Consider the following 25,799-nt stretch of genomic DNA (forward strand, 5'->3'; position numbering starts at 1 on the left):
GCAGACTGTTTGACCTAGAAAAACTACTATGAAATCTTCATCCAAAAGTTGATTTTAAAAAAAAAATGAAAAAAAGAAGAGGACCTATTTCTACTGTAATATTTATAGCACCTCTTTTTTGGTACCAGGCTATTGAAAATTGAGAATATCTTAATCAACCTGGGAATGGCTAAATAATAGTGACATGTGTTTGTGTTGAAAAACTATAGTACTATAAGAAATGAGGAGCAGGATGTTCTTAGATAAACCTGAAAAGACTTACATGAGCTTATGCAAAGTGAAATTCAATGTATGCAAAGTAATAATAGTATTATAAGATGATCACAGTCAGTGACTTAGCTATTTACAGTCTTGCAATGATTCAAGATTATCATGAAGGACTTATGATAAAAAGTTATCTATCCCAAGTTAAAGAACTGATGGTATCTAAATACAGACTAAAATATACTTTGTTCTTAATTATTAATTTTGGGGTTTATATTCTCTTTCTCAGTCACACATGAATAATATAGAAATATTATATATATGTATATATATATATAATCCATATCATATAGATGATATATATTATAGATTTATATATTATATAATTACATATAATATATATAATTCATAACAAATTACTTGCCTACATAATGTGGAAGAGGTTGCCTAGAAGGAGGAAAGGACAATTTGAATTTCTAAGTTGTAAAAAGGAATGTTATATTTTGTTTTTATATGGAAATGAGTAAAAATCAAGAGCAAAGTAAAGTAAAAAGTAAAGAGAAAAGTCAAGGGAAATGTGTTATGGAAAGCAATTTCATGAAAAGAGAATAACTTGAAATTGTATATTACTATTCCAAAGTTACATCTATTTATCAGAACAAAATAGGTAAATAAAATAATCAAATGATCAGATTAGTGCAAAGCACACATTCATTAGTAGAGAGCATGCAATTTATATTGCTTTGACTGCACATACGTTGAATTAGTGAATAACTTCTTGTTTTGAATGATAGTTCATACTTACTCTTTTTTTCGGTGTAGACACAGGATCAAATATTACTGGATAATAAAGCTCCCCAAAGTTATAAGAAACACTTAATTTCAGGAAAGATTCAAGGCATCACATTACACTTGATCATAATTTCCCATTTCTAAGTCACCATAGAAACAATTAACTTTTATATCCTCCTTTTACAGATGAAGAAACTAAGACTAAAAGAAGTTAAATAACTTGTGAAAGATCCCATATATTTCTGCCTTTATGAAGTTAATTAACTAATTTGGACTATGAGGCTTTAATTAAATATATTAAATAAAAATATACAATTCTTATTGGCATGTTCAATGAATTCTTCCATAGAATATTAACAATAAGTGTATTGCAAAAGGAAGCATGAAATGGTTGCAATCTCTAACAATGGGGTAAATATATATGTCAATAATCAAGTACTTAAGAGATAAATTAAACTTTTGATTATCGAAACTAACTAAAAATTGAATGATGATAGTACCAAATGACATCTATCCATACTTTCCATCTTGGGAAGTCCAGTAACATTGTTAAGAAATTTCCATTAATATTTGGTTTTATCAAAAAATTCATACCTATAAATATTTGGTCTATATTTTCTGTTATTATGTCAGCATGATATAAAGTAAGGTCCTTGAACAATTGTGTGTGTGTGTGTGTGTGTGTGTGTGTGTGTGTGTGTGTTTCTATGTCTAGTTCCTGAAATTGGAACAATATGATGCAATGATGGGCAAATTAGCTACAAAATATAAAATAATTAAAATAATCAATATACAATAAACAATAAAGCAATGAGAAACTTGCAAAAAATTTAAATTGGTAAAACTGGTAATATATGCACCTAATGCTGAAAGTTCTTCCTTTACATCATGGCATTGAGTTTATAAAATTTCTAATCATATTCTTCAATTTTTCAGCTAACATGGTACTGTAAAATATACAAATCATTTTTGAATATTTCAAAGTCTAGCCTTGACTATAATCCATAGACTTTCAATAGACTTGAAATCAGATAATTTCCAGGGTTACTAAATTAGGTTTAGCTCTATTTCTTGAATAAATTCCTCATTATTTGTGCCATGGTATATAGTCATTTTGCAGTATTCCATTTCTATTTTGAAGTTCATTTGATGATGAAATTCTAGTGTTTCTTTCTATACATTGTTTTTATTTATTTAAGGAAATGAAATTAAATGACTTGCCCAAGGTCACACAGATTAGCAATTATTAAGTGTCTGAAATCAGAATTGAGCTCAGGCCCTCCTGATCCCAGGGTTGGTACTCTATCCACTGCACCAATTAATTGCCCCTCTATACATTATTAATAAAATTATCAGAACTCCTTTTCCTTATGCTATATTTTTAGTGTGGTAAAGATGTACTAGAGAAATATAGTAAGGATTTTAGAAAAGTCTATAAAGAAAAATGTATGTTCTGTCAAAATTACATACATAAATGCATACATGCATATATACATATATGTATATGTAAATATATATGTATATATACATAAATACATATATACATAGCTCATGAAATATATATATATATGTGTGTGTGTGTGTGTGTGTATAGCTCATGACTAATGTTATGTCATATTCATTATCCCAGAACCAGTTATTTTTGTTGGTAGAAAAAAAATAGGTCTATGACACAAAAATATATCATTCAATTATCAAAGGAAAATGTCTGGGCAATCAAATCAATCTAGTTTAATCTGTTAATGTCAACTGCATGAAATAAGTCTGACGTTAGTAGTATGGCATATGAGTGACCATTAAAATAATAAAATAAAATTCTATGAAATTGTCGATCAATTCATTTAATTCACAAAATAGTATAAATAATAAATATTTATAAAATTTATTTGACTTAACAAAATTACAATCAGAGAAAATGAACTATTGGCATTCAGACTGGACTAAAAGGAAATTAAATCTCAGGCTAAGAATTTTTTTTTAATCAACAGGCAAGTAAAAGGCATTAAAAGTTTTCCATTAGAAAACTGGTTATTCAAAATAGTACATCTTAAATGGTGGAATTGTAAACTGTTCCAATCATTTAAGAGAACAAATTGGTGTTATATCCAAAGGGCTATAACCATACTCATACTGTTTGACATAGAAATAGCAATACTGGGTTTGTACTACAAAGATATGAAAGAAAAGGAAAAGTATCTATATGCACAAAATTACTTGAAGTAATGGGCAAGGTATTGGAAATTAAGGAGATTACTCATAAATTAGGGAATGACTATATAAGTTGTAGCATAGTAAAATATTAATGTGCCATAAGAAATGACTACGTGAGTGGATTCAGAAAAACCTGCTAAGTTACATGAATTGATGGAAATTAAATTAGCAGAATCAGGATTTCACTGTACACAGTACAATGTACACGTTGTACACAGTTACATAAATATTATGAAGATTAACTAAGAATAATTTATCTATACTCAAAATGATCTAAGACAACTCCCAAGGACTTATGACAAAAATATTCTATACAATTTCAGGGAAAGAACTAATGGAGTTTGAATGCAAATCAAAGTTTAACTTTTTTTGTAAGAATGATTTTATTTTGAGGTTTACAAAATTTCCCCCATTTTTCCTTCCCTCATCCCCCCCCCCACAGAAGGCATTCTGTTAGTCTTTACATTGATTATGAATGTGATGACAGAGAAATCATATCCTTAAGGAAGAAAAATAAAGTGAAATAGTAAAATTACATAATAATATAACATTATTTTTTCTAATTTGATCTTTGTGCTTTGTTCAAATTCCATAATTCTTTCTCTGGTATTCCCCATTGCAGATAGCTAAAACTGGCCCTGGTTGTTGCATTGAAGGGATGAGCAAGTCTGTCAAGGTTGATTATCACCCCCATGTTGCTGTTAGGATGTACAATTTTTTTCTGGTTCTGCTCATCTCGCTCAGCATCAGTCCATGCAAATCCTTGCAGGTTTCCCTGAATTCCCATCCTTCCTGGTTTCTAATAGAACAATAGCATTCCATGACATACATATACCACAGTTTTTTTAAGCAACCCCCCAACTAAAGGACATTCTTTAATTTCCATGCTTTTTGCCACCATAAACAGGACTGCCATAAATATTTCTGAACAAATGATATTTTTACCCTTTTTCATAATCTCTTCAGGGTGGATACCCAGTGTGCTATTGCTGGGTAAAAGGGTATGCATATTTTATTGTCCTTTGGGCATAATCCAAATTGCTTTCCAGAAATGCTGGATAAGTTCATAGCTTCACCAACAATGTGTTAGTGTCCCAGATTTTCCATATCCCTTCCAACATTGACCATTAGCCTTTCTGGTCATGTTGGATGATCTCAGAGATGTGAGGTGGTACCTCAGAGATGCTTTAATTTGCATTTCTCTAATAAGTAATGGTTTGGAGCAATTTTTCATATGACTATGGATTGCTTTGATTTCCTCAGCTGAAAATCATCTTTGCATGTCCTTTGACAATTTGTCAATTGGGAATGGCTTGTTTGTTTTTGAAAATTTGACTCAGTTCTCTCTATATTTTGGAAATGAGTCCTTTCTCAGAAATACTAGTTAAAAATTGTTTCCCAATTTAATACATTTCTTTTGATCTTTGTTACAGTGGTTTTGTCTGTGCAAAAGCTTTTTAATTTATTGTAGTCTAAATTATCTAGTTTATTTTGAATGATGTTCTCTATCTCTTCCTTGGTCACAAACTGCTTCCCGTTCCATAGATCTAACAGGTAAATACTACTTGATTTTCCAGTTTGCTTATAATATTGTATTTCATAATTAACCCTGTATGCATCTGAATCATATCTTAGTAAAGGCTGTGAGGTGTTGGCCTAATCTCAGTTTCTTACATACTAACTTCCAATTTTCTCAACATTTTTTATTGAAGAGAGAGTTTTTATCCCAATAGCTGGACTCTTTGGGTTTAACAAACAGTAGATTAATATAATATTTTACTGCTATTGTACCTAGTCTATTCCACTGATACATGACTCTATTACTTAGCCAATACCAGAGAGTTTTGAGGACTGATCCTTTATAATATAATTTTAGATCTGGTAAGGCTAAACCACCTTCTTTTGCACTTCTTTTATCAAATCCCTGGAAATTCTTGACATTTTATTTCTCCATATAAATTTACTTACAACTTTTTTAATTCATTAAAGTATTATTTTTTGGAATTTTGATTGGTAGTATTGTCATTTTTTTATATTAGCTGGACCTATCCATGAACAGTTGATGTTTGTCCAGGTATTTAAATCTGATTTTGTTTGTGTGAGAAGAGCTTTGTAATTGTTTTCAAAAACTTTTTGAGTCTGCTTTGGCAGATAGAAAACCAGGTATTATATTTTGTCTGCAATTACTTAGAAAGGGATTTCTCTTTCCAGCTATTTCTACTGTCTCTTGCTAGAAAAATATAGAAATGCTGAGGATATATGAGAGTTTATTTTATATCCTGCTATGTTGCTAAAGTTGCTAATATTTTCTAGTAGTTTTTTAGATAATTTTTTGGAATTTTCTAGGTATACCATCATGTCACCTGCAAAGAGTGAGAGTTTTGTCTCCTCCTTCCCTATTCTAATTCCTTCAGTTTCTTTTTCTTCTCTTATTGCTGAGGCTAACATTTCTAATATGATATCGAATACTAGTGGTGATAATGGGCACCCTTGTTTCACACCTGATTTTATTGCGAATGCCTACAATGATTGTTGATAGTTTCAGATAGAAACTACTTATTATTCTAAGGAACAAACAATTTATTCCTACATTCTTTACTGTTTTTATAAGGAATGGGTGTTATATTTTGTCAAGAGTTTTTCAGCATCCATTGATATTATCATATGATTCATGATAGGACTGTTATTGATATAACTAAATATACTAATAGTTTTCCTAAGATTGAACCAACCCTGCATTGCTGGCATAAATCCCACTTCATCCTAATGTATTATCCTTTCTTTCTTTTTTTTAGGTTTTTTTTTTTTTTTTTTTTTGCAAGGCAAATGGGGTTAAGTGGCTTGCCCAAGGCCACACAGCTAGGTAATTGCTCAGTGTCTAAGACTGCATTTGAACTCAGGTACTCCTGACTCCAAGGCTGGCACTTTATCCACTACTCCACCTAGCCACCCCCCTAATGTATTATCCTAGTGATAACTTGTTGTAATCATTTTGGTAAGTCTTTATTTAAGATTTTTGGATCTATATTCATGAGGGAGATAGGTCTATAATTTTCTTTCTCTGTTTTAACTCTTCTTGCTTTAGATATCACCACCAAATTGGTGTCAAAGAAAGAGTTAAGCAGAGTTCCATCTTCACCTATTTTTCCAAAAAGTTTATATAGAATTAGAAGCAATTGTTCCTTTTAAGTTTGAAAGAATTCACTTATGAATCCATCTGGCCCTGTAGACTTTTTCTTAGGTAGTTCAATAATGGCTCATTGAATTTTGTTTTCTGAGATGGGGTTATTTAGATTTTTAAATTCCTCTTCATTTAAACTGGGCAACTAATGTTTTCATAAATATTCATCCATTTCACTTAAATTGTGAAACTTATTGGCATAGAGTTCAGCAAAATAATACAAATTTATTACTTTAATTTCTTCCTCATTGGTAGTGAGTTCACTGTTTTCATTTACAATACCAGCAATTTGGTTTTCCTCCTTTTTAAAATCAAATTGACCAGAGTTTTATAAATTTTATTGGTTTTTTCATAAAACCCAATCTTGGTTTAAATTATTAGTTCAATAGCTTTATTGATTTAAATTTTATTTTTTTCTCCTTTGATTTTTAGAATTTTTAAATTGATATTTAATTGGGGGTTTTAATTTGTTCTTTCTCTAATTTTTAGTTGCATATTTAGTTTATTTAATTCTTCTTTCTCTAATTTATTCATGTAAGCATTTAAAGATATAATATATCCTCTCACAGCCACCTTGACTATATGACATAGATTTTGGTATGTTGTATCATTATTGTCATTATCAAGGATGAAATGATTAATTCTTTCTATAATTTGTTGCTTGATCCAATCATTCTTTAAAATGAGGTTATTTAGTTTCTAATTAGTTCTGGGTCATTATCTCCCTGGCCCAGTATTGCATATGATTTTGATCACATTATGATCTGAGAAAGATGTATTTACTATTTCAGCCTTTCTGCAATTGATCATTGGGTTTTATCCCCTAGTAACTGGTCAGTTTTTGAGTAAGTGGCATATACTGCAGAGAAAATGATATATTCCTCTCTATCTCCATTCAATTTTTTCCCATATGTCTATCATATCTACTTTTTCAAACAATCTATTTATTTCATTAACTTCCTTCTTGTTTATGTTAAGATTCGATTTATCTAAATCTGAGAGAAGGAGGTTGAGGTCTCCCACTAGTACAATTCTGCTATGTCTTTCTGTAACTCTTTCAACTTCCCTAAGAATTTGGATGCTGTCCCATTGACTGCAAACATATTTAATATTGAAATTATTTCATAGTCTATTTACCTTTTAGAAGGTTATAGTTTCCTTCCTTATGTCTTTTAATAAAATCTATTTTTTGCATCTGCCTTGTCTGACGTAAGGATTGCTACCCCTGCTTTTTTACTTCAGCTAGAGTAAAATATATTTTGCTCCAACCTTGTACCTTTACTCTACATGTAACACTCTGCTTCAAATGGGTTTCTTATAAGCAGCTTATTGGAGGATTCTGGTTTTTAATCCACTTTGTAACCCACTTACACTTTAAGGGAGAGTTCATTCCATTTACATTCAAAGTTATAATTAATAACTTTTTATTGCCCTCCATGCTGTCTTCTATCTGTTTGTATATTTCCTTTTTCCCCTTTATCCCTATTCCCCAGTGATTTTTTTCTGAATACTGCTGGCCCTCTTATATCAAATCCTTCCCCTTTTTCCCCCTTTCCCTTTTCCCCTTCTTCCCTTTCTTCTGTTAGTTCCCTTTTTTCTCCACCTCCCCATTGCTCCCACCCCCTTTCCCATTTTTATGTGTGAAAGGTAAGAAAAGTTTCTTAACTTGATTAAGAGTGTCTAAGTTAACTTTAAGCCAAGTCTGATGAGATGAAGATTCAGGTCCTTCTAACCTCCTCCCTTCTTCCCCTCAATTACAATAGGTCTTCTGTGCCTCTTAATGTAATGATATTTAACCCATTTAGTCTCTCTCCAACCTCCCTTCTCCTTACTGCCACCCATTTTAAGGAGGTATTGTTTTAAATCATTCTATTGAGTCACAGAAAATTTATGACTGTCCATTACTTCTGGCTATGTATATTCTCTCTAATAGATTTACAATTCTCAAGATTTATGTGAATCTTTCTCCCATGTGGGTATATAGACAGTTTTATCTTACTGTATAGCAGTTGCTTTTTGTTTTTGTTTTTTTACCTTTTCATGTGTCTCTTGAGCCGCCTGTTTGATGTTCAAATTTTTTATTTAGCTCTGGTCTTTTCATAATGAAATCTTGGAAGTCTCCCATTTCATTAAATGTCCATCTTTTCCCCTGGAAGAGAAGGATTAGCTTTGATAGGTAGTGGGTTCTTGGCTGCATTCCAAGCTCCATAGCTCTTCAGAATATTTCATTCCAGGTCCTTTGATCAATTAATGTTGATGCAGACAGGTCCTGTGTAATACTTACTGTGGCTCCTTGGTATTTATTTTTTTTTCCTTTGTGGCTGCTTATAGGATTGTTTCTTTAATCTGCTAGTGCTGGAATTTGTCCAACACATTCTTTGGTGTTCTCTTTTTAGGATCTCTTTCCAGAGGGTATTGATGTATTCTTTCAATAACTATTTTGCCTTCTGGTTCCATGATATCAGGGCAATTTTTCACCACTAGCTCCTCTAATATTAAGTCCAGGCTTTTTTTTCTCTTCAGTGTTTGCAGGAAGGCTGATAATTCTCAGTTTCTCCCTTATTGATGTGTTCTCGAAGCCAGCGGTTTGGCTGATGAGGCATTTTACATTTTTTATGTATTATTTCCATTTGTTGGTTTTGTTTAACACAATCTTGTTGTCTCATAATGTCATTCATTTCCATAGATTCCATTCTTTTTTTTTTGCAAAGAAGATTTTTCTTCATTTATCTTTTGCAGCTCCTTTTCCAGTTGGTCCATTCTATTTTTGAAGGACTATTCTATTTGCCCAAGTGTAGTTTTGAGAGAATCATTTCCTTTTTGCATTTGCCCAATTGAGGATTTGAGAGAATTATTTTCTTTTTACATTTGCTCAATTGAAGATCTGAGAGAGTTATTCTCATTTTGTATTTGTCCAATTGTATTTTCCAAGGATTTGTTTTTCTTGTTGCATGATGTTAATTTTCTTCTTTCAAGGTGTTATTTTCTTTTGAGGTTCTTTTCCCAATTTTTCCAATTGATTTTCAAACTCCTTCCTGATTTCTTCAAGGAAGTCTTTCTGGGCTCGATACTAATTCCTATTCTCCTTAGCCATGCTAGATCTCTTTGGTTTAGAAGCTGTCTCTTCTAAGTAGTTCTCCATGCCCCCCTTTTCTCTGGCCTGGCTCTCAGAGGTTTGCTTTTTTAGGATCAAAGAAGCTTTTTTCACTTGGCCTAGTAATTCCAGGGGCCAGCCAGAAGTGGGTGCTGGCTGCTTTCTGTGTAGTGAGGTCCTCAGCAGCAGGGTCTGAGTTGACCTTGAACACTGGCCTGGACCCTGGTTGAGGGAGTTAATTTCTTTCTGTTGAGTGAACCCCGTTGCCTTGAGGGGGTAGGGGGAGTTGCTTATTGTTTGTTCTGGGCAAAGGGCTCCGCTGAAAGTATGAAGATCACATCCCTGGCCCAGCTGGTTGCTCTCCGTGAGTGCTCTGAGCCTCAGTGCTAGAATTCAACCTCCCATAGCCCCTCTACCCCCAGCTAAAGATTTTTCAGCTAAACTTGGATCTCTCACCCACCAGTTCTAAATTTTCTATGGCTGTGGCTGGCCCTTTGGCTTTCCCCAGCTGTAGTCCCTGCCATGTTGCTCTGATCTTGTCTCCTGGTTCACTCACAATCCCCTGAGACAGTCTTCCTTGGTAGGTGCTCTTCTCCTAACTTCTGGGTTTGGTGGATTGAATTTCTATTGAGAGGTTTCTCTCATGTTATTTCTGAGGGGAAAGAGAGAGCACCTATCACAATACCTCTCTTCTCTATGTCATCTTGGCCAGAAGTCTCCAAAGCCTATCTTTTGCAAACTTTATTACTTCTTTAGTTTGTTTGTTTGAATTTTCTTTTGCAAAGTAACTAATATGGAAATGCTTTCTATGATCTTTATCAAATTGCTTACCTTCACAATGGATGGGATGGGGAAATGGGAGGAATTTTGACTCAAAATTTTGAAAATATAAATGTTAAAAAATTGTTTTCATTTAATTTATAAAATTAAAAGAGTACATTAAGATTGAAAATAAAGGTTGAAATCAATTAAAGGAATAATTAAAATGTTTAAACTGGGGTGGGGGGGGCAGCTAGGTGGTGCAGTGGATAAAAACACCGGCCCTGGAGTCAGGAGTACCTGGGTTTAAATATGGTCTCAAACACTTAATAATTACATAGCTGTGTGGCCTTGGGCTAGCTACTTAACCCCATTAGCCTTGCAAAAACCTAAAAAAATGTTTAAACTAGAGATAAGAGACTTGAAATTGATTTTTCCTATTAGAAATGGAAAAAAGGGCAGATGACAAAGATGATATGTATAGCGAATTTTATAATTGGCAATTGATTGCTTTAGATTTAATTCTGCATTTGGCTAGTTTTTCTTTTATTCATCTAGTCTAGAATTAAAATGAAAATAAATTTATGATAAAAATATTTCATAAATTTATCACAATTTATCTTATTCTTAGTGTCCCTTTGATTCAAACAAAGAGATAGCTGTATTGAAGTTTTATGTATATTAGTGGAAAGGAAAAATAAATAAAAAATTCTTAAAAGTTATTGTAGTGGCAATTTGATAATGTCATGGAAAGTGCACCAACTCTAGAGCCCAGAAGAAATGAGTTTAAATCCAGCTTCAGAAACTTACTAGCTATGCAACCCTGGGCAAGTCACTTAATCCCCATTGCCTCCAAAAATTTCATTGTAATTATATAATTTTAAATTCAGAATTCACTGATTCCATTTTCTCAGACTTTTGATTTTGCATTTCCAGGATAATTTTTTTGGAAAAAAGCACAAAGTCAACAATTTCATCCCTACTCCAGAAGCTTTACCAAAGGTATACTCCTTCAATTTATGAATCATTTGCATATACGAATCTGCATTTCTTCCTATCTCTGATGTATAGGGATGGAGAAAATCACAGGATTAATAGGACTAGTCATTTCAAAATAACCATTAAAGATGATAAGTGAAGTCATAAGAGAGCAGTAGAGAGGAGAAAGACAGGATCTAGTAGATAACTAATTCAAAAAAAAAAAAAGAATAAAGAGCAAGGAACTGAGAAGAAAGAAAAATAATTGGATGGAATCTTACTGATACTAGTAATTCATAAAACTTTAATATTTTAATATTAAAAAAGTAGGATCAAAGGATCAAAGATTTAGACCTGCAGGGAAAGTTGAAGATCATCACCATTAAAAGTGACCTTAAAAGAAGAGGAAATGAAAATCAAAAAGTTTAAGCCACTTGCCCAATTTCATACAGGTATTAAGTATGTTGCAATTCAAAATGATGTTCTCTTACTCAAGATTCATTATAGCAGTTTTAGCACAATAAGTGTAAAATGTCATAGGTCGCAGAAGAAGTAATTGCATTTGGAAAGACATGTAAATTATTTTATATGTTCACTTAAAAATGTTTAAAAATGAAAATTTTAACAAAATGTGGATAAGTAGAATTGTTGGTTAGTTGGCTGGTTCTTTTCCTTCATTATCAAATAAGATCTAAATGACACCCCTGTGTTTAAGATGACTTACAGTTTGTCCAACTGTGGCTGATCAGAACAATTTGATTTTGAAATGCTCTATCACAGGCCAAGCACAAATAGCCCATTTGAACACATGGAGTATCTCTTTCCAAATTTCTTAAGAGATACCTTCAGGGTGTCCTGCATCACTTCTTCTGACCCACTTTGGGAGTGCTGGCCCTGTGTGATTTTTCTATAAATGTCTTTTTGACAAGTATATGTTTGACATTCTAAATGGACAGTTCATTTTAGTTGTACTGTCTGTGGTAACATTTGATTATTTGGCAGGTTAACTCAAGCAAAGACCTCAGCTTCTAGTATCTTCTCCTTTCAGGTAATTGTAAGAATCTTTCTAAGGCAATTTAACTTGAAAGAAATTTTCCTGACATGGTACTGGTAGACTGTCCAAATTTCACAGGCATACAGCAATGAGGAGGTCAGCTCAATGACTCTGTAACTTCTCTCCCACACTTTCTTTCAGGGTCTCCCAAATTCTGAGCAAGCTCTAGCCATGTGAAGATCAACCTCATTATCAATGGGTATCTATCTCGAAATAACACTGCCAAAGTAAGTGAACTTGTTCACAGTACTCAAAAACTTCTCCATTTGCTGTAACTGAGGGTTCCAAATAGGGATGGTGTGATGCCTGACTGATGGTGTGTTTTCTCATTGTTAATTAATAGGTCAAAATTAGCACAAACAGAAGAAAATTGATCCATACTTTGTTGCATCCCAGTTTAGAGGCTGCACTGTGTGCACAAAAAATCTACAAACAGAAACTTTGGTCTTGAATTTTAACCTTTTCAATTTGAAGAATTTACCATCTATGTGGTAGCTAATCTTGATATCATGTTCATTCTCAGTGAAGGAGTATGATAATACAGTGAAAACATCATGCTAATAAGGGTAGCAAAGACACAGTCTTGTTTCATTCCACTAGTAACTGTGAAATCATGAGAGCATTGCCCACTATCAAGAACCCTGGAAAGCATGCAGTCATGAAATTAACATACAATACTGATGAACTTCCCAAGGCAACTAAATTTTGACAAAATTTTCCATAAATCCTCATGATTGATGTTATCAAAGTCCTTGGTAAGATCTACAAGCGTTTATATAGAACTCTGTTCTTCCCCTGGTATTTTTGTCTGAAGTTGTCAGGCAGAAAATACCATATTAAATGTTCTGAAACCTTTTTGGAATCACACTGGCTCAGGAGTTTGACCATCTTCCAGGTAAAGGATCTGCCTATGGAAGAAAATTCTAGCAAGAATCTTAGCAGCAATGACTAAATGAAAACACCCTGTCATTGTCACAGGACAATCTATTCCATTTACCTTTAAAGAGATGGACAATGGAAGCATCCTTGAATTCCTGGGGGTTAATTTCTTTTTTTGTTTTTTAGGTTAACTAAATTTATTTTAAATATCATCAAATGTTTCTTACAAAAGAGCATTACATTCTGCACACTACTTTGAATGGATGCCAGGGACATGTAGACTATTGATACTCTTTCTCCCCTGTCCCAAAACTGCCCCCCCCAAAAAAACAGTGACCACAAACCAAGGTGTTTCAAGGTGTTTACAATAGTGACAAGAGGGGAAAATTATTATTTTTTTAGGTTTTTTATATTATTGTTTTTTTACCATCAACAATGAACAAAAATAAAATTCACTCTCTCTGTTGCCATTTCAAATTCTCAATGTTAGCTTTGCATGTCCTTCCCCCGCCACCCTGTTTGAAAGGAACTGAAACATTATATCTGGTGAACAGCAAAGCTTTCACTACACCTCAAATTCAGAACACCTATGAAGCAGAGGAATGTTAGCTTTTTGAAAAGAAGCAGATAAAAAAAGATGCAGGACTCCTGTTCTTCACTAGTCTTAGAAAAACTTTCCAGAATATTGCTTCACACTGTAAAAAAGAAAAAATATCTTACATTAGAATCCTTCAACATCTGCATACTACTTCACACTGTTTTGCAGTAAATACTGTACATTCTGTATCTGGTCCTGTGTTCCTGTAATGGTAACAATTTGATCCTCAAATCCTTCCAAAGGCTCATAAATTTTGATTGATGCTCCAGATTCATGATGTATTTGTTTGATAACCTGGCCACCTTTGCCAATAATAGATCCTAGCCAAATCTTTGGGAATAGTTACTTGGGTTGCAATAATGAGTCCACCAAGAGCATCATATGAGTTACAGCCCCCAAATAGGAATAATCATATCAAGAACCACCTGTAAACTCATGGTACTCAACCTGTGGTTCATAAGCCATCTGCCATTCAGAAGGACTCCATGTATCTATTACAGATCCCCAATTCTTATCAGCACCAAAACCAACCATGCCATCATAAGGGTCACCAGGTCTTCCTCTTCGATCAAAAGCCATAAGATCTCCTCCTCTAGGTGGTGGTGGTGGTAGAAGAGGAAGATTTTGAGCTCTGCTACCACCCCTGCTACCATGTCCAGGAGGAGGTAGTGGGGTCCTCTGTGAGGGCTCATATCATCATAAAAGGGGTCATAGGACACCCACTACAACCTGGGGGCAATCTATCAAAGCCTCTTCTTCCTCTCATGGGAAATGCTACAGGGCGTCCTCATCAATCATCAAACATCATTGTGAAACCACCATAGTCATAGGTTTCATCATAGAAATTGGGATTGTTGGGTTGTACATATCCTTTGATAGAAGACTCAGATATAAGATCCAGTATGATCTTTATGCATTCTATAACCCTATCAGGTTTTCCAACAATAAGAACAACTCTATCTGTGGAATAAGGATGGCACACTTGGAAAAGCTTGATAGTTGTCTGAGTGTTCTCTTGAAGTTCTTTGATTTTGGCACCTTTGACTCCAATATTTCCTCTTGCTAGACTCTGGTGACTCAACAATCTTAACTTGTAGTCAAAGTCGCTTCCTGTATACTGTTGGTAATTTAAGCATTCCACAGCATCAGATTCGAGTGGGAGCTGGCTGGTTGCAGTGGGTGATGGCAACTGCAGGCCCTCTTCCAAGGTAGTGATGATTTTCTTCAGAATTTCTCCAATTGTTTCAATATCTGCACTGATATTGAATATATTCTCGGGGCCACTGCTGTCTGAGACTAAAACACTGGCATTGTAGTCTGCATGAAGTGCTTTAATATTTTTGCCTCCTTTCCCAATCACTGCTCCAACATTCTTGCTCTGAAGCAAAATGCACAGTTCAACCATCTCATCAGTGTTTCTAGATCTTTTAAAGGCCTACTCCTGCTCTATTTCTTCATCAGGGTGCTTACCAAATTCACCATTGATTTCAGGATTAGGGAAGGTTTCTTCTGGCTGCTCAGTTTCCATTTTCCTAGATTAAATGGGTAGAGAATCACATGAGGCCACCTTCTCTTCTATGGGTTAATTTCTTAATGCCATTTATGCAGGAACATTTTAGTCAAGTTTTGGAAGAACAATGAAACTCCCCTCTTTTTAAATCTCAGCTGGAGTAGAATCAGGTACAGGTGCTTTGGCATGTGAAAGTTGCTTAATGGCATTCAAAACCTCTTATTCAAATGGAGCTTCAACTAGTACCAGATTAATTTCAACTTGAGGTAAAAGTAAATAGTTTCTGCACTTATTGATGATTGTCTATTAAGGATACTATGGAAGTGTTCACCCCATCTCACTAGGATCATGTCTCTATTAATCAAGGTAGCTCCATCAACACTGAGTAGTTGAGATGCCCCATGTCTTTGAACTATAAATATTCTTCAGGGCTTCATAAAAGTAGACTGGATTATTACAATCAACATAAAATTCTCTTCTTACGGAGGTGAGAGACCTTCATCTCTCTAAGTTTCATTGTACTATGCTTTTGATGAAATTAAAATGTTGTCTTCTAAAGAACAAAAGAACTATCCTACTGGTAAACCCTGTGAAATTCTCATTTTTCATTTAGCAAATTTTGAATTTGCCCATCTTTTTCATCAAATTAGTCTTGATTTTGTGAGTGAACTGATTCAGATGAGCAAATGCAGTGCTATATACCAAATTTCTCAATCTTTTTCTGCTCCATTGTTGTCAGCTCTGGATTGGCTCAACTTTCCCTCCTAGTTAACAACAAACTGTTCCCAATAAGGGAAGTACTCTAATCTTTTGACATTCATTCTTCTGGTAGTCATTTTACCTTGGGACCTTCACTTAGGTTGACTGTTAATACTTAGGTTTGTAAAGATGAGTATGTGATCAGCCCAGCAATATGCACCATACAATGACTTTTTCACTCTCACATCCTGTCTGTCCCTTCACCTTACAGTCACAAAGTCTATTTGATGCCAATGTCTCCTGCAGAGGTGCATGCAGAAAGTTTTATTGCATTTAAGTAAAGGGAAGAAAATATTTGTGATAAAGTTGTTTAACATCATAAAGATGTGCAAGTCTTCAGTAGTAGGTGACCATTGTTAATGCTCTTTTCAACTCCATTCCTCCCAAATACTACCTGCAATGTAAAATAGTCCTACGCTATCATTAAATTAACTCAAAAATTATAAGATTACCCTCCTTTGTTACACTGATGATAGAGTTCTTCATAAAATTATTTTTTGACTTCAGGGTTCATCGTGATAGTAGCATAAACACTGATGATGGAAATAAGGCTTTTTCCTGCAAGTGTCATTCTCATTGCCCTTGTTTACTTCATTAGATTTTATTGCAAAACCTACCCCAGCTTCATGGTACTCTCCTTCACTGTGACCACTCCAGAAAAATGTGTATCCAGCTCCAATTTCAGAAACTGGCTTCCATTGGCCAGTCTCGTTTCACTCAGAGCTGCTATTTGGAGATGTTAACTACTGAGTTCTTTTGCAACAAGAGCTGTTCATTTTTCAGGTTGATGAGGTACTGTGTTGTCTGTGAGCATGTGCACATTCCATATATCAGTGGTGGGTAGAATATTCTTTGAAGGAGTTTTGGTACATTTTTTTTGTCTTTCAACCTCATGTGGGATCCCCACCTGCTGTGATGATCAGACCAAAATTGGGTAAGCAAACAATTTTAGGGGACCTTTTCTAGCCCACTCTTCATACCAGGAAGTGAGCAGTGAAATCCTTAGAAGGACTGTTCAGACACCCAGGGGATTTCCCAAATCCCATTGCTGTTTTCAGTGGGACAATAACCTTATGGCTTATGTTATCTGCATGCAGGATTTTAACTACAGTTCCCAATGCATATATACTACTTCTTTTTCATGTGCTTTAATCACAGAACTTTGAGATAGGAATTCTAAAGTGCTATGGGTTAGGTCTTTTGATTCATACATCAATTAGTTTCTTTTTTAGTTTTTTTTTTTTTTTTTTGCAAGGCAAATGGTGTTAAGTAGCTTGTCTAAGGCCACATAGCTAGGTAATTATTAAGTGTCTGAGACTGAATTTGAACTCACATACTCCTGACTCCAGGGTCGGTGATTTATCCACGGTGCCACCTAGCTGCCCCCTACATCAATTAGTTTTAAGTGAGACAGAGTTGTATTAAATTGTCTGTTTCAGTCTCTCTCCCAGAGTTACTGTGACAGACAACTGGTGATGAATCTAGATACAGTGGATGTCCTTGGAATCTTTGGTGTCTAACCAAACTCTCAGTATTCCACAGCACCTGCATCAGCTGCCTTTATGACTATTGGAATGAAATGTTTTCATCAGTCCATTCCACCAATGGAAGATCTCAAAAGATTGAGATAGACACTCCCCCAATTCACCAATGAGTTTGAGACTCCTTTGATTACCCTAAACCTGGTTTGGGCCATCATTCAAAGCAGTTTACCAGGGGGATAACTGTGCATGAAAAGTTTTTTTGATGTCATAGGTAAGAGTTAGGTGATTCAGGTGGCCATCAAAAGTGAAAGGTAGCCTTGTAAAAGACTCAACAGCCATCATTCCCAGGTCCTTGTCTTCCTTGAACATATCCTACACTCCACTGAACATAGAGAAGGTGATTTCATTATAAAGAAAGATAGATATAGATATGTTTATATATTTATTTAGAGTTATATAGAAATTGTATAATCATGTTTGTGTATATATATATATACACACACATATTCACACAAATGCATATTATATTTTTATAATATATATTATGGGGCAGAGTTAGAGAGAGATGGAGAGGAGAGAGGGAAAGAATAGAATTAAGTGGTTTTTATGAAATTGGAATTTTAAAAAGTCTAGGTTGCTCTTACAAAATAGTCATGAAGGGGTAGATATAAATTTAATCTCTTATTGAGGCTTCTCTTCTAAATGTTGGTGGCTTTTATGGGACACAATACCAGTATTCTTCATCATTCTAATTTTTTCTACTCTGGTATTCTTTAGTCTATGAAAAATAGCACAATTTCAGCTGGAAAAAATTCAGGAAATAATTAGTCCAATTCATACCTGAAAAGATGAAAACAATAGTATATACAAAACATAACATAACAACTTAATTGAGAGAAATAAGGTTAATCCAATGCTTCCTAAAGTTACACAGTATTTCTCTTTAAATTCATTTAATTATTAGAAGCACTCCCATCAATATAATTGTGTAACACATTTATTTAGAATAACTGGAAATCCATCTATTCTTTTATTTATCTATTTTATTTCATCCATATATACCTGTTTATTTTCAAGTAACAAAATTTCCTTCCACTCTTCCTTCCCACCCCCCTCCCCTTAGCAGCAAATAGTCAGGTTAGCATTGTATACACCTATTTTTGATAAACATATTTACAAATTAGTCATTTTTGGTATGAGGAATTAGGATTAATGGAAAGAGATACATAAGAGATAAATTTTATAACGTGTTCATCAGATTCTGCTGAGTGGTTTTCTTTTGTTTTCCTTCCTTTGGATGGGGATAATATTGTCCATAGCCGGTATAATATAGTTATCCTAGCTCTGTGAACTGTTGAGAAGAGCTGCTTCAATCAACGTAGATCATCTCATGATTTTGTTATTAACATGTACATTTTTCTCTTAATTCTACTCCTTTCGTCCAGCATCAGATCCTGTAAGACATTCCATGCTCCTCTAGAGTATGACCATTATGGTTTCTAATAGAACAATAATATTTCATAGTATTTATGTACTGTAACTTTTATAGCCATTCCCCAATTGATGTGTACCAGTTCAATTTCCAATTCCTTGCCACTACAAAAAATCTGCTATGAAAATTTTAGAACATGTGAGACTTTTCTATTTTTAATGATTTTTTCTGTATATAAGCCTAGAATTGGAATTGCTATGTCAAAGGGAATGAACCCTTACAAGTCTCTCCAGGTATCATTCCATATTGCTTTCCAGAATGTTTGAATCTGTTCACAACTCCATGAGCAATGCATTAATGTCCTAATCCCATCTACTCTTTAAATTAGAATCCAACTCATGATTAAAGTAATTTGCTCTCAGTGCTTTTAACAGACCCTGAAAGAGTGCTTTTCCACTCATAAACATTCCAATACAATCTTCACTCTGAAAAAATTCTTCTTTAAATATCTGAGAGAAAAAAGTAGGTGAGTAAAATTATCTGAAGCTTTTATGTAAGAGTTAGCCTGTTACAGACTTCTTTAGTAATTAATAAATTCTGTGTAAATAAAGTTATAAATCTTTATTAACATGAAGATAAAGATATTTCCTTGAAATGTTCAGGGTTAAAAAATAACTACTAATAAAATTATATATATATATGTATATATATGCATATATATGTACATATTTATATATGTACATATATACATATATGCATATATGTTTATATGTGTGTGTTGTTATGTATACATGTATCTATATCACATACATACAGAAGAAAAAGAACATCAACAAGCATGGAACAAGAAGTAGTCATAGGAGGTAATTCAATAAATACTGATATGCAAATATGCCTCTAAATTTAAATAGCTCTCAATTCATTTAAATAGATCAAAATGAAACAGACATTATGAAATGAAGCACAGTCCTGGCCAGGGAAAAAGTGGAAATTTCAAAGTATGAACTTTCCTTTGGGAAATTAAAAAACTGTGATAGCAACATTAAAAGGTGAATAAATTTTACCCTCAGTTTGTGGGAGTTTTGTTGAATAAAGCAATACTTCATTATGTTCCTTCTTCTCATAAAGAGAAATTTATATGCAAGAAAAATCTAGTATCCAAGAGAAATATGATAATAAATAAGATCATAGACTCCATATTAAAAGAAAATGCATTGGTCAAAAAAGAACTTAGAAGAATATAGTTTCAATGACTCAATTCAATAGTAGACCCTTAAAGACAAATTTCATTGTTAAATATATTTTTGTTGCTATTGTTCAGTTGTTTAAAATGCCTGACATTTGTGATTCCATTTGGGCCTTTTATTAGCAAAGATATTTTTTTTCTCTAGCTCATTATAGAGATAAGAAAACTAAAATATACAAGGTTGAGTGGTTTACACAGAGTCAAACAGCTATTTAATATCTAAAGCTAGGCTTGAACACTACTCTTCCTGACTCCCAACTCAGCAATTTACAATTTTCCACCTAGTTGCCCATTTGTGCCATTTTTAAAAAATGATGCCTTGTATTTTTAGATTGCCTAGATTTCCAAATATATCTGCTCTTGCACTGTTAAAGGATCTTTTTTAAAAAAATACTTTGCCAAAAACCATCCATGATATCTGACATAATATGTAGTAGATTTGTTTCTCATTCTCCAAAATACACTGATGTAGAGGAGGTACAAAAGCAAATAAATAAAAATATTTTTAAATGACTGGCTAATCTTTTATACAAACATTTCAATTAAAATGTCAGCAAAAAACTTAAGCTAAGATAAAAATTCTTATTACAGGATAGATGTATACCAGAGAAGAAAAGATGACTTAAAATTTGCAACTAAAATAAGAAATTATATTATAAATTAAAATATTCACTTTTGAGAATATATTATGATATGCTTCTTTAGCATTTGAATGGATTCACTTGCAAATCCAGTTTTACTCAATTTGGGAGAGGGATCTCTCAGGAAGGATACTACCAAAAAATTTGAGGAGAAATCACAAATGATATAAAGATCTAAACATTATTTCAGAGGATATCAATCTTTATGAAACATCTATGAGGGGATACATGCATGTAGAACATATATGATGAAAATAATGAAGCCTAGAAGAATGTTTTGAAAATTATTTTTTCTCAATAACATTTCATTAACTTTTTTTATTGTTTTATGCATCACAATCACTTCCCAATGTACTAACATTTTTGTTAAAAAGATCCCTACCATATGGAGATGTGAACTCATCAAGGTTTTCTAGAGAGAAATTTTGAATTATGCCCAAAAGACAATAAAATGTGCATACCCTTTGATCCAGAAATAAACTACTGGGTCTATACTCTGAAGAAATCAGGAAAAAAAGGTAAAACATCATTTGTACAAAAATATTCATAGCAGCCTTGTTTGTTGTAGCAGAGAATTGGAAATTGAATCAACGTCCATCAGATGGGGAATGGCTGAACAAATTGTGGTATATGTACATTATGGAACACTATTGGAAACCAGGAGGGATGGCAATTCAGGGAAGCCTGGAGGGATTTGTATGAACTGATGTTGAACAAGATGAGCAGAACCAAAACAGCATTGTACAGTATAACAGCAACATAGGGTTGATGATCAAACTTAATGGACTTGCTCATCCCTTCAGTGCAACAATCAGGGACAATTTGGGGGTATCTGAGATGGAGAATACCATCTGTATCCAGGAAAAAAAATAGTGGAGTTTGAACAAAGACCAAAGACTATTACTTTTAATTTTAAAAAAAGTTATCTTATTATGTGACTTTTCTATCTGTTATACTTCGTTTTTCCTTAAGGATATGATTTCTTTCTCAACACATTCAATTTTGAACAATGTATAGCATGGAAAGAATGTAAAGACTATCAGATTGCCTTCTGTGTGTGGGGGGGTGGGGGAGGGAAATGATTGGGGGAGAAATTTTAAAATTCAAAAAAAATTAAAAAATTATAAAAATTTAAAAAATATATCCCTACCATAGATCAATGTCTGTTTCAGCTTCTATTTTTATCCCTTAAAATTGGCAACAGATAGTCATCTTAAACCCACAAAAAACCATCTAATAAATATATGGAAGAAGGTATAAAAGCCATTTTTTTTCTTTCATTTGATTCATTTTGTTTAGCATATGACAATTTTGTTTGAAGTCCACCCTTCCCAATTTATTGCTTCCTCTTCATAGATGTGTATGGACAAAAAAAAGTTCTTCAATTTTGAAAACCAGAAAAAAATGTATTTCAATTTGCCACCTCTCCTATTTTACTTCTAATCATGGTGATAGCCAATCAAGGAGAATAAATCTGTTGCTGACTGAATGTTTCAAATGGCAGCTACCTTCCCAATTATCTGAAATCAATTAATAGTTGGTAATTAAATGAAAGTTAAAAAGAAAATTAAAAGGTTTACTAAATTCATACATATATGACAATTTTAAATTATTTAACTCCTCTGTTAGAAGCAAGACATTGGTTCCATTTCCAGAAATACCATTTATTTTTGCAATATTCTGTCCACTGGGCCATTTTTTTTTTGCTTTAGCTATAGAAAATTTATGTAAAGAGAATAGATTTACAAAAGTATTCATCCCTCTATTTGTCCTGGAAAAATAGTGTTACACTAAGATATTTGTCAAAAAAATATATTTTCTAAACATCACCATCTGTCTATAAAGACAAGTACTGTAACCTAGAAGCATAAATTAAGCACTCAGACATTAATTACCACAAAACACATAACATAAAAACGTTATTTAAAATGAACATAAATATTTATAAAAAGTAGTATTTTAAACTTTTCTTTATTAACTCTCATTACACTTCATAACCATAGAAGATAATTTACTTGTCTATGCTTGTTCCCAACTGTCTTCCCCAAACCTATCAAAGACCAAACAAAATATAATGTCTAGAATATAGTTTACAGCTTCAAAGACATATAAAAAATTTTTATAGCATTTGAACCCTAAAGTAATGTTTTCACATATGGTACTTAGATTTTTGAAGACAAAGATAATATTTTTCACAATTTGTATTATTTATCTATATTCATATATCCATGCATTTTAGTGATTTTAGGAAAATTATTATCAGAGATGAGAATACTTGAGAAAAAAATATGTAGTTTTTAAATGCCCTTGTGTTCATATTGGAAAAAATAATCTAGTGTCTAATAGGTGCATAGTGGACAAAGTATTATTTAGAATTCATTAGCTTACATTTGCCTGATTTCTATATAAACCTAATAAAATAACAGATATTTTAATATTGTTTGAAGAAGGTAATAATGTTGCAGTAACTCATTATAAGAGTTTTTATTTTTCCCCATGTTTTCACAGTGGAGTAAGTGATAAGAAGGTAACAGAAAAGGTTTCTCAACTCCAATAAAATTTCTAGATAGAGTAGTAATGAAAAAAAGTAGATGTTATTTCTTTTAGCTGTAAAAGTAAAAGTTAATCATTGCCCTTTTTTCATTTTATCTGCCTAGTTTCATTATGTATTCATATTGAATAATTTGTACGTTCACAAAACAAAAAAATGAATAAAAACATTCCATGGAATATGAGTTAATATTTCATTATGACAATAGATTAACTTTTATAAACCTAGCTGATATACAAAAAAATGAAAATTCCTTCTCATAAGAATTCTGAAACTTATTTAGATTCAATGGGAGAACAGATTTACTCTTTCTATTGGGATGTACATAACTATTTTGTATAATTATCTCAAGATGTTTTATGATCTTCCATAAAGGAAATAAAACATCTTTTATCTTTGTTGTCAAAGAACACATAGACAAAGTGTTACTTTATTCCTTTCAAACTTCAAAGGTGACAATAAAGGGCCATTTGGTAAAATTATAATAAAAATTCTCATTATTAATTTAAAAATAAAGGAAAGTAGCAAGGAATTTAAAGTCAATATTCATTGCAGTTTTCTAAATTCTCTGTTTTGTTCTGTTATCAAATTATGAATTTTGAATAAATAAAATTTAATTTTAATATAATCATGATTACCAAGAACAAAAATCAGAGGTTTGAAGATGATCAGATACCATCATAGTTACAACTATAAAAGATACCAACCAGCAATCCAGAGGTGCTATTCCCATGACCCACTGGAAAGCTTCTTGGAAATCGAAGTCTTTGTATTTCTGGGGAGAGAATGATTGCACAGGGAAGCAGAACAATTCAAATACCTTACTGAGGATTAGACCAGTGAGAAGTCTGAGTTGTCAAAAAAAATATAAATGTGTCATTCTGATAGTTGGATCAATGAGAGACAGTTTACAGAGTTGTCAAAAACTCATGATCTTGCTGTTATGTCCAGCATTATTGGAGGATATGGCTCATTGCTTTGGGAGATAAACCATATCCACAGGGTCAAGGACTCCTTAAGCATCCAGACATTCAATTTTAGTCCTTTATTTCTTTAAATAATATAAGATCATGGAGTAAAATGGATCTGAAAAAGTCAGTGAGAAAGATGTCTCTGCACAATACCTTATTGTAATAAACATAACATACAAGTCACATCATTATTCATTTGATGTTATAGTATTCTTCAGTTCATGATAAGTACATTACTAGGTCATTCAATATGATTGTGTCTTTCTTTTTTCCTTTTTTTGACAAGCTTCTTATCACTTCATATTTAATCAATATTATATTTTACATTGAGTCAATAATAGTTATTTTATAAACATATAAAATACTCCTAAGAAAGAGTTGAGAAAGTAGAGAGGAAAAAAGAGCAAAAGGAAAAGGTGCAATTTCTATCTCAATTAATTTGATGTGCCCAAGTGAGGAAAATTCTCCTGCAATGGTGCATTGATACATGCCTAGACAGTCAAATATTGAGATACACATAAGTGCATGAGGGAGAGGCCAGGTATCCACTTATTAGAGGTAATATGCTTAATAGGTAACATGGATACTACTGTGTACTAAGCTGGATGGTGAAATAGCTTAGGCCCTGTGCCACCCCACAAAAACTATCCAATGTTTTTTGCCTTGTTTGTCTTCTTTGGTTCCAGACAAGGGTTGAGTCCAAAGACAGGAAATTTCAATCCATGGAAATTTTGGAATCACCATTCTTGGTTGGAGGCTGCTACTGCCTTACCATCATAAAAGACTTGAAATAGCGGGGTGCTCACATGGGAGCACAGAGGGTCTTTGGAGAATGTGGGGTTAATGCTATTCAGAAATGAATTATACCATTTGCTTGCCTTTTACAGAGACTGATTGGATGTAGGAAGATTATATCATACAATTGTATGTGGGAATGTTTGCACATTTGTTCCTGTCATACCTTTGAAGTAAATATCCCCCTGTAAAATCTAATCTGACTATTAATGGAATAAGAGAAATCGAAGTACTGGAAATTTCTCCTATAATTGGAAGAATATAATCAATAAGTTCTTGATCTAATTGCAGAGACAAGACAATAAGGGACTTTGGTTGAAGATTGAAATGCAATATAACTGGTATCCAGATAGGTAACTAGGACAATCGCTTTTATATTCCATTCCAGGGGGAAAGAGTGTCTCAGAAAATTTTGAAATGGCTGTTATTTTCTTAAAAGGAAACCCTACTTGGTCCAGCAAGTTGTTTCAGTAAAATGTTAGCAAGTAGGGGCTAGGGCTTTTATCCAGGACAAATAGAGGGATGAATACTTTTATAAATCCATTCTCTTTACATAAATTTTCTATAGCTAAAGCAAAAAAATGACCCAGTAAAGCAGAATATTGTAAAAAAAATGAGAAGGGGGAGTGGGTGGAGGAGGAGGAACGGGAATCTATGCTA

The 25,799-nt window shown here is 33.1% G+C and overlaps 1 pseudogene; it reads right to left on the reverse strand.

Moving 5' to 3' along the window:
• Positions 1-13,816: 13,816 nt before the first annotated feature.
• On the reverse strand, positions 13,817-15,278 carry LOC141501837 (heterogeneous nuclear ribonucleoprotein K-like; annotated as a pseudogene).
• Positions 15,279-25,799: the final 10,521 nt, after the last annotated feature.

Source organism: Macrotis lagotis, chromosome X (assembly GCF_037893015.1).
Source record: "Macrotis lagotis isolate mMagLag1 chromosome X, bilby.v1.9.chrom.fasta, whole genome shotgun sequence".
NCBI lineage: Eukaryota > Metazoa > Chordata > Mammalia > Peramelemorphia > Peramelidae > Macrotis > Macrotis lagotis.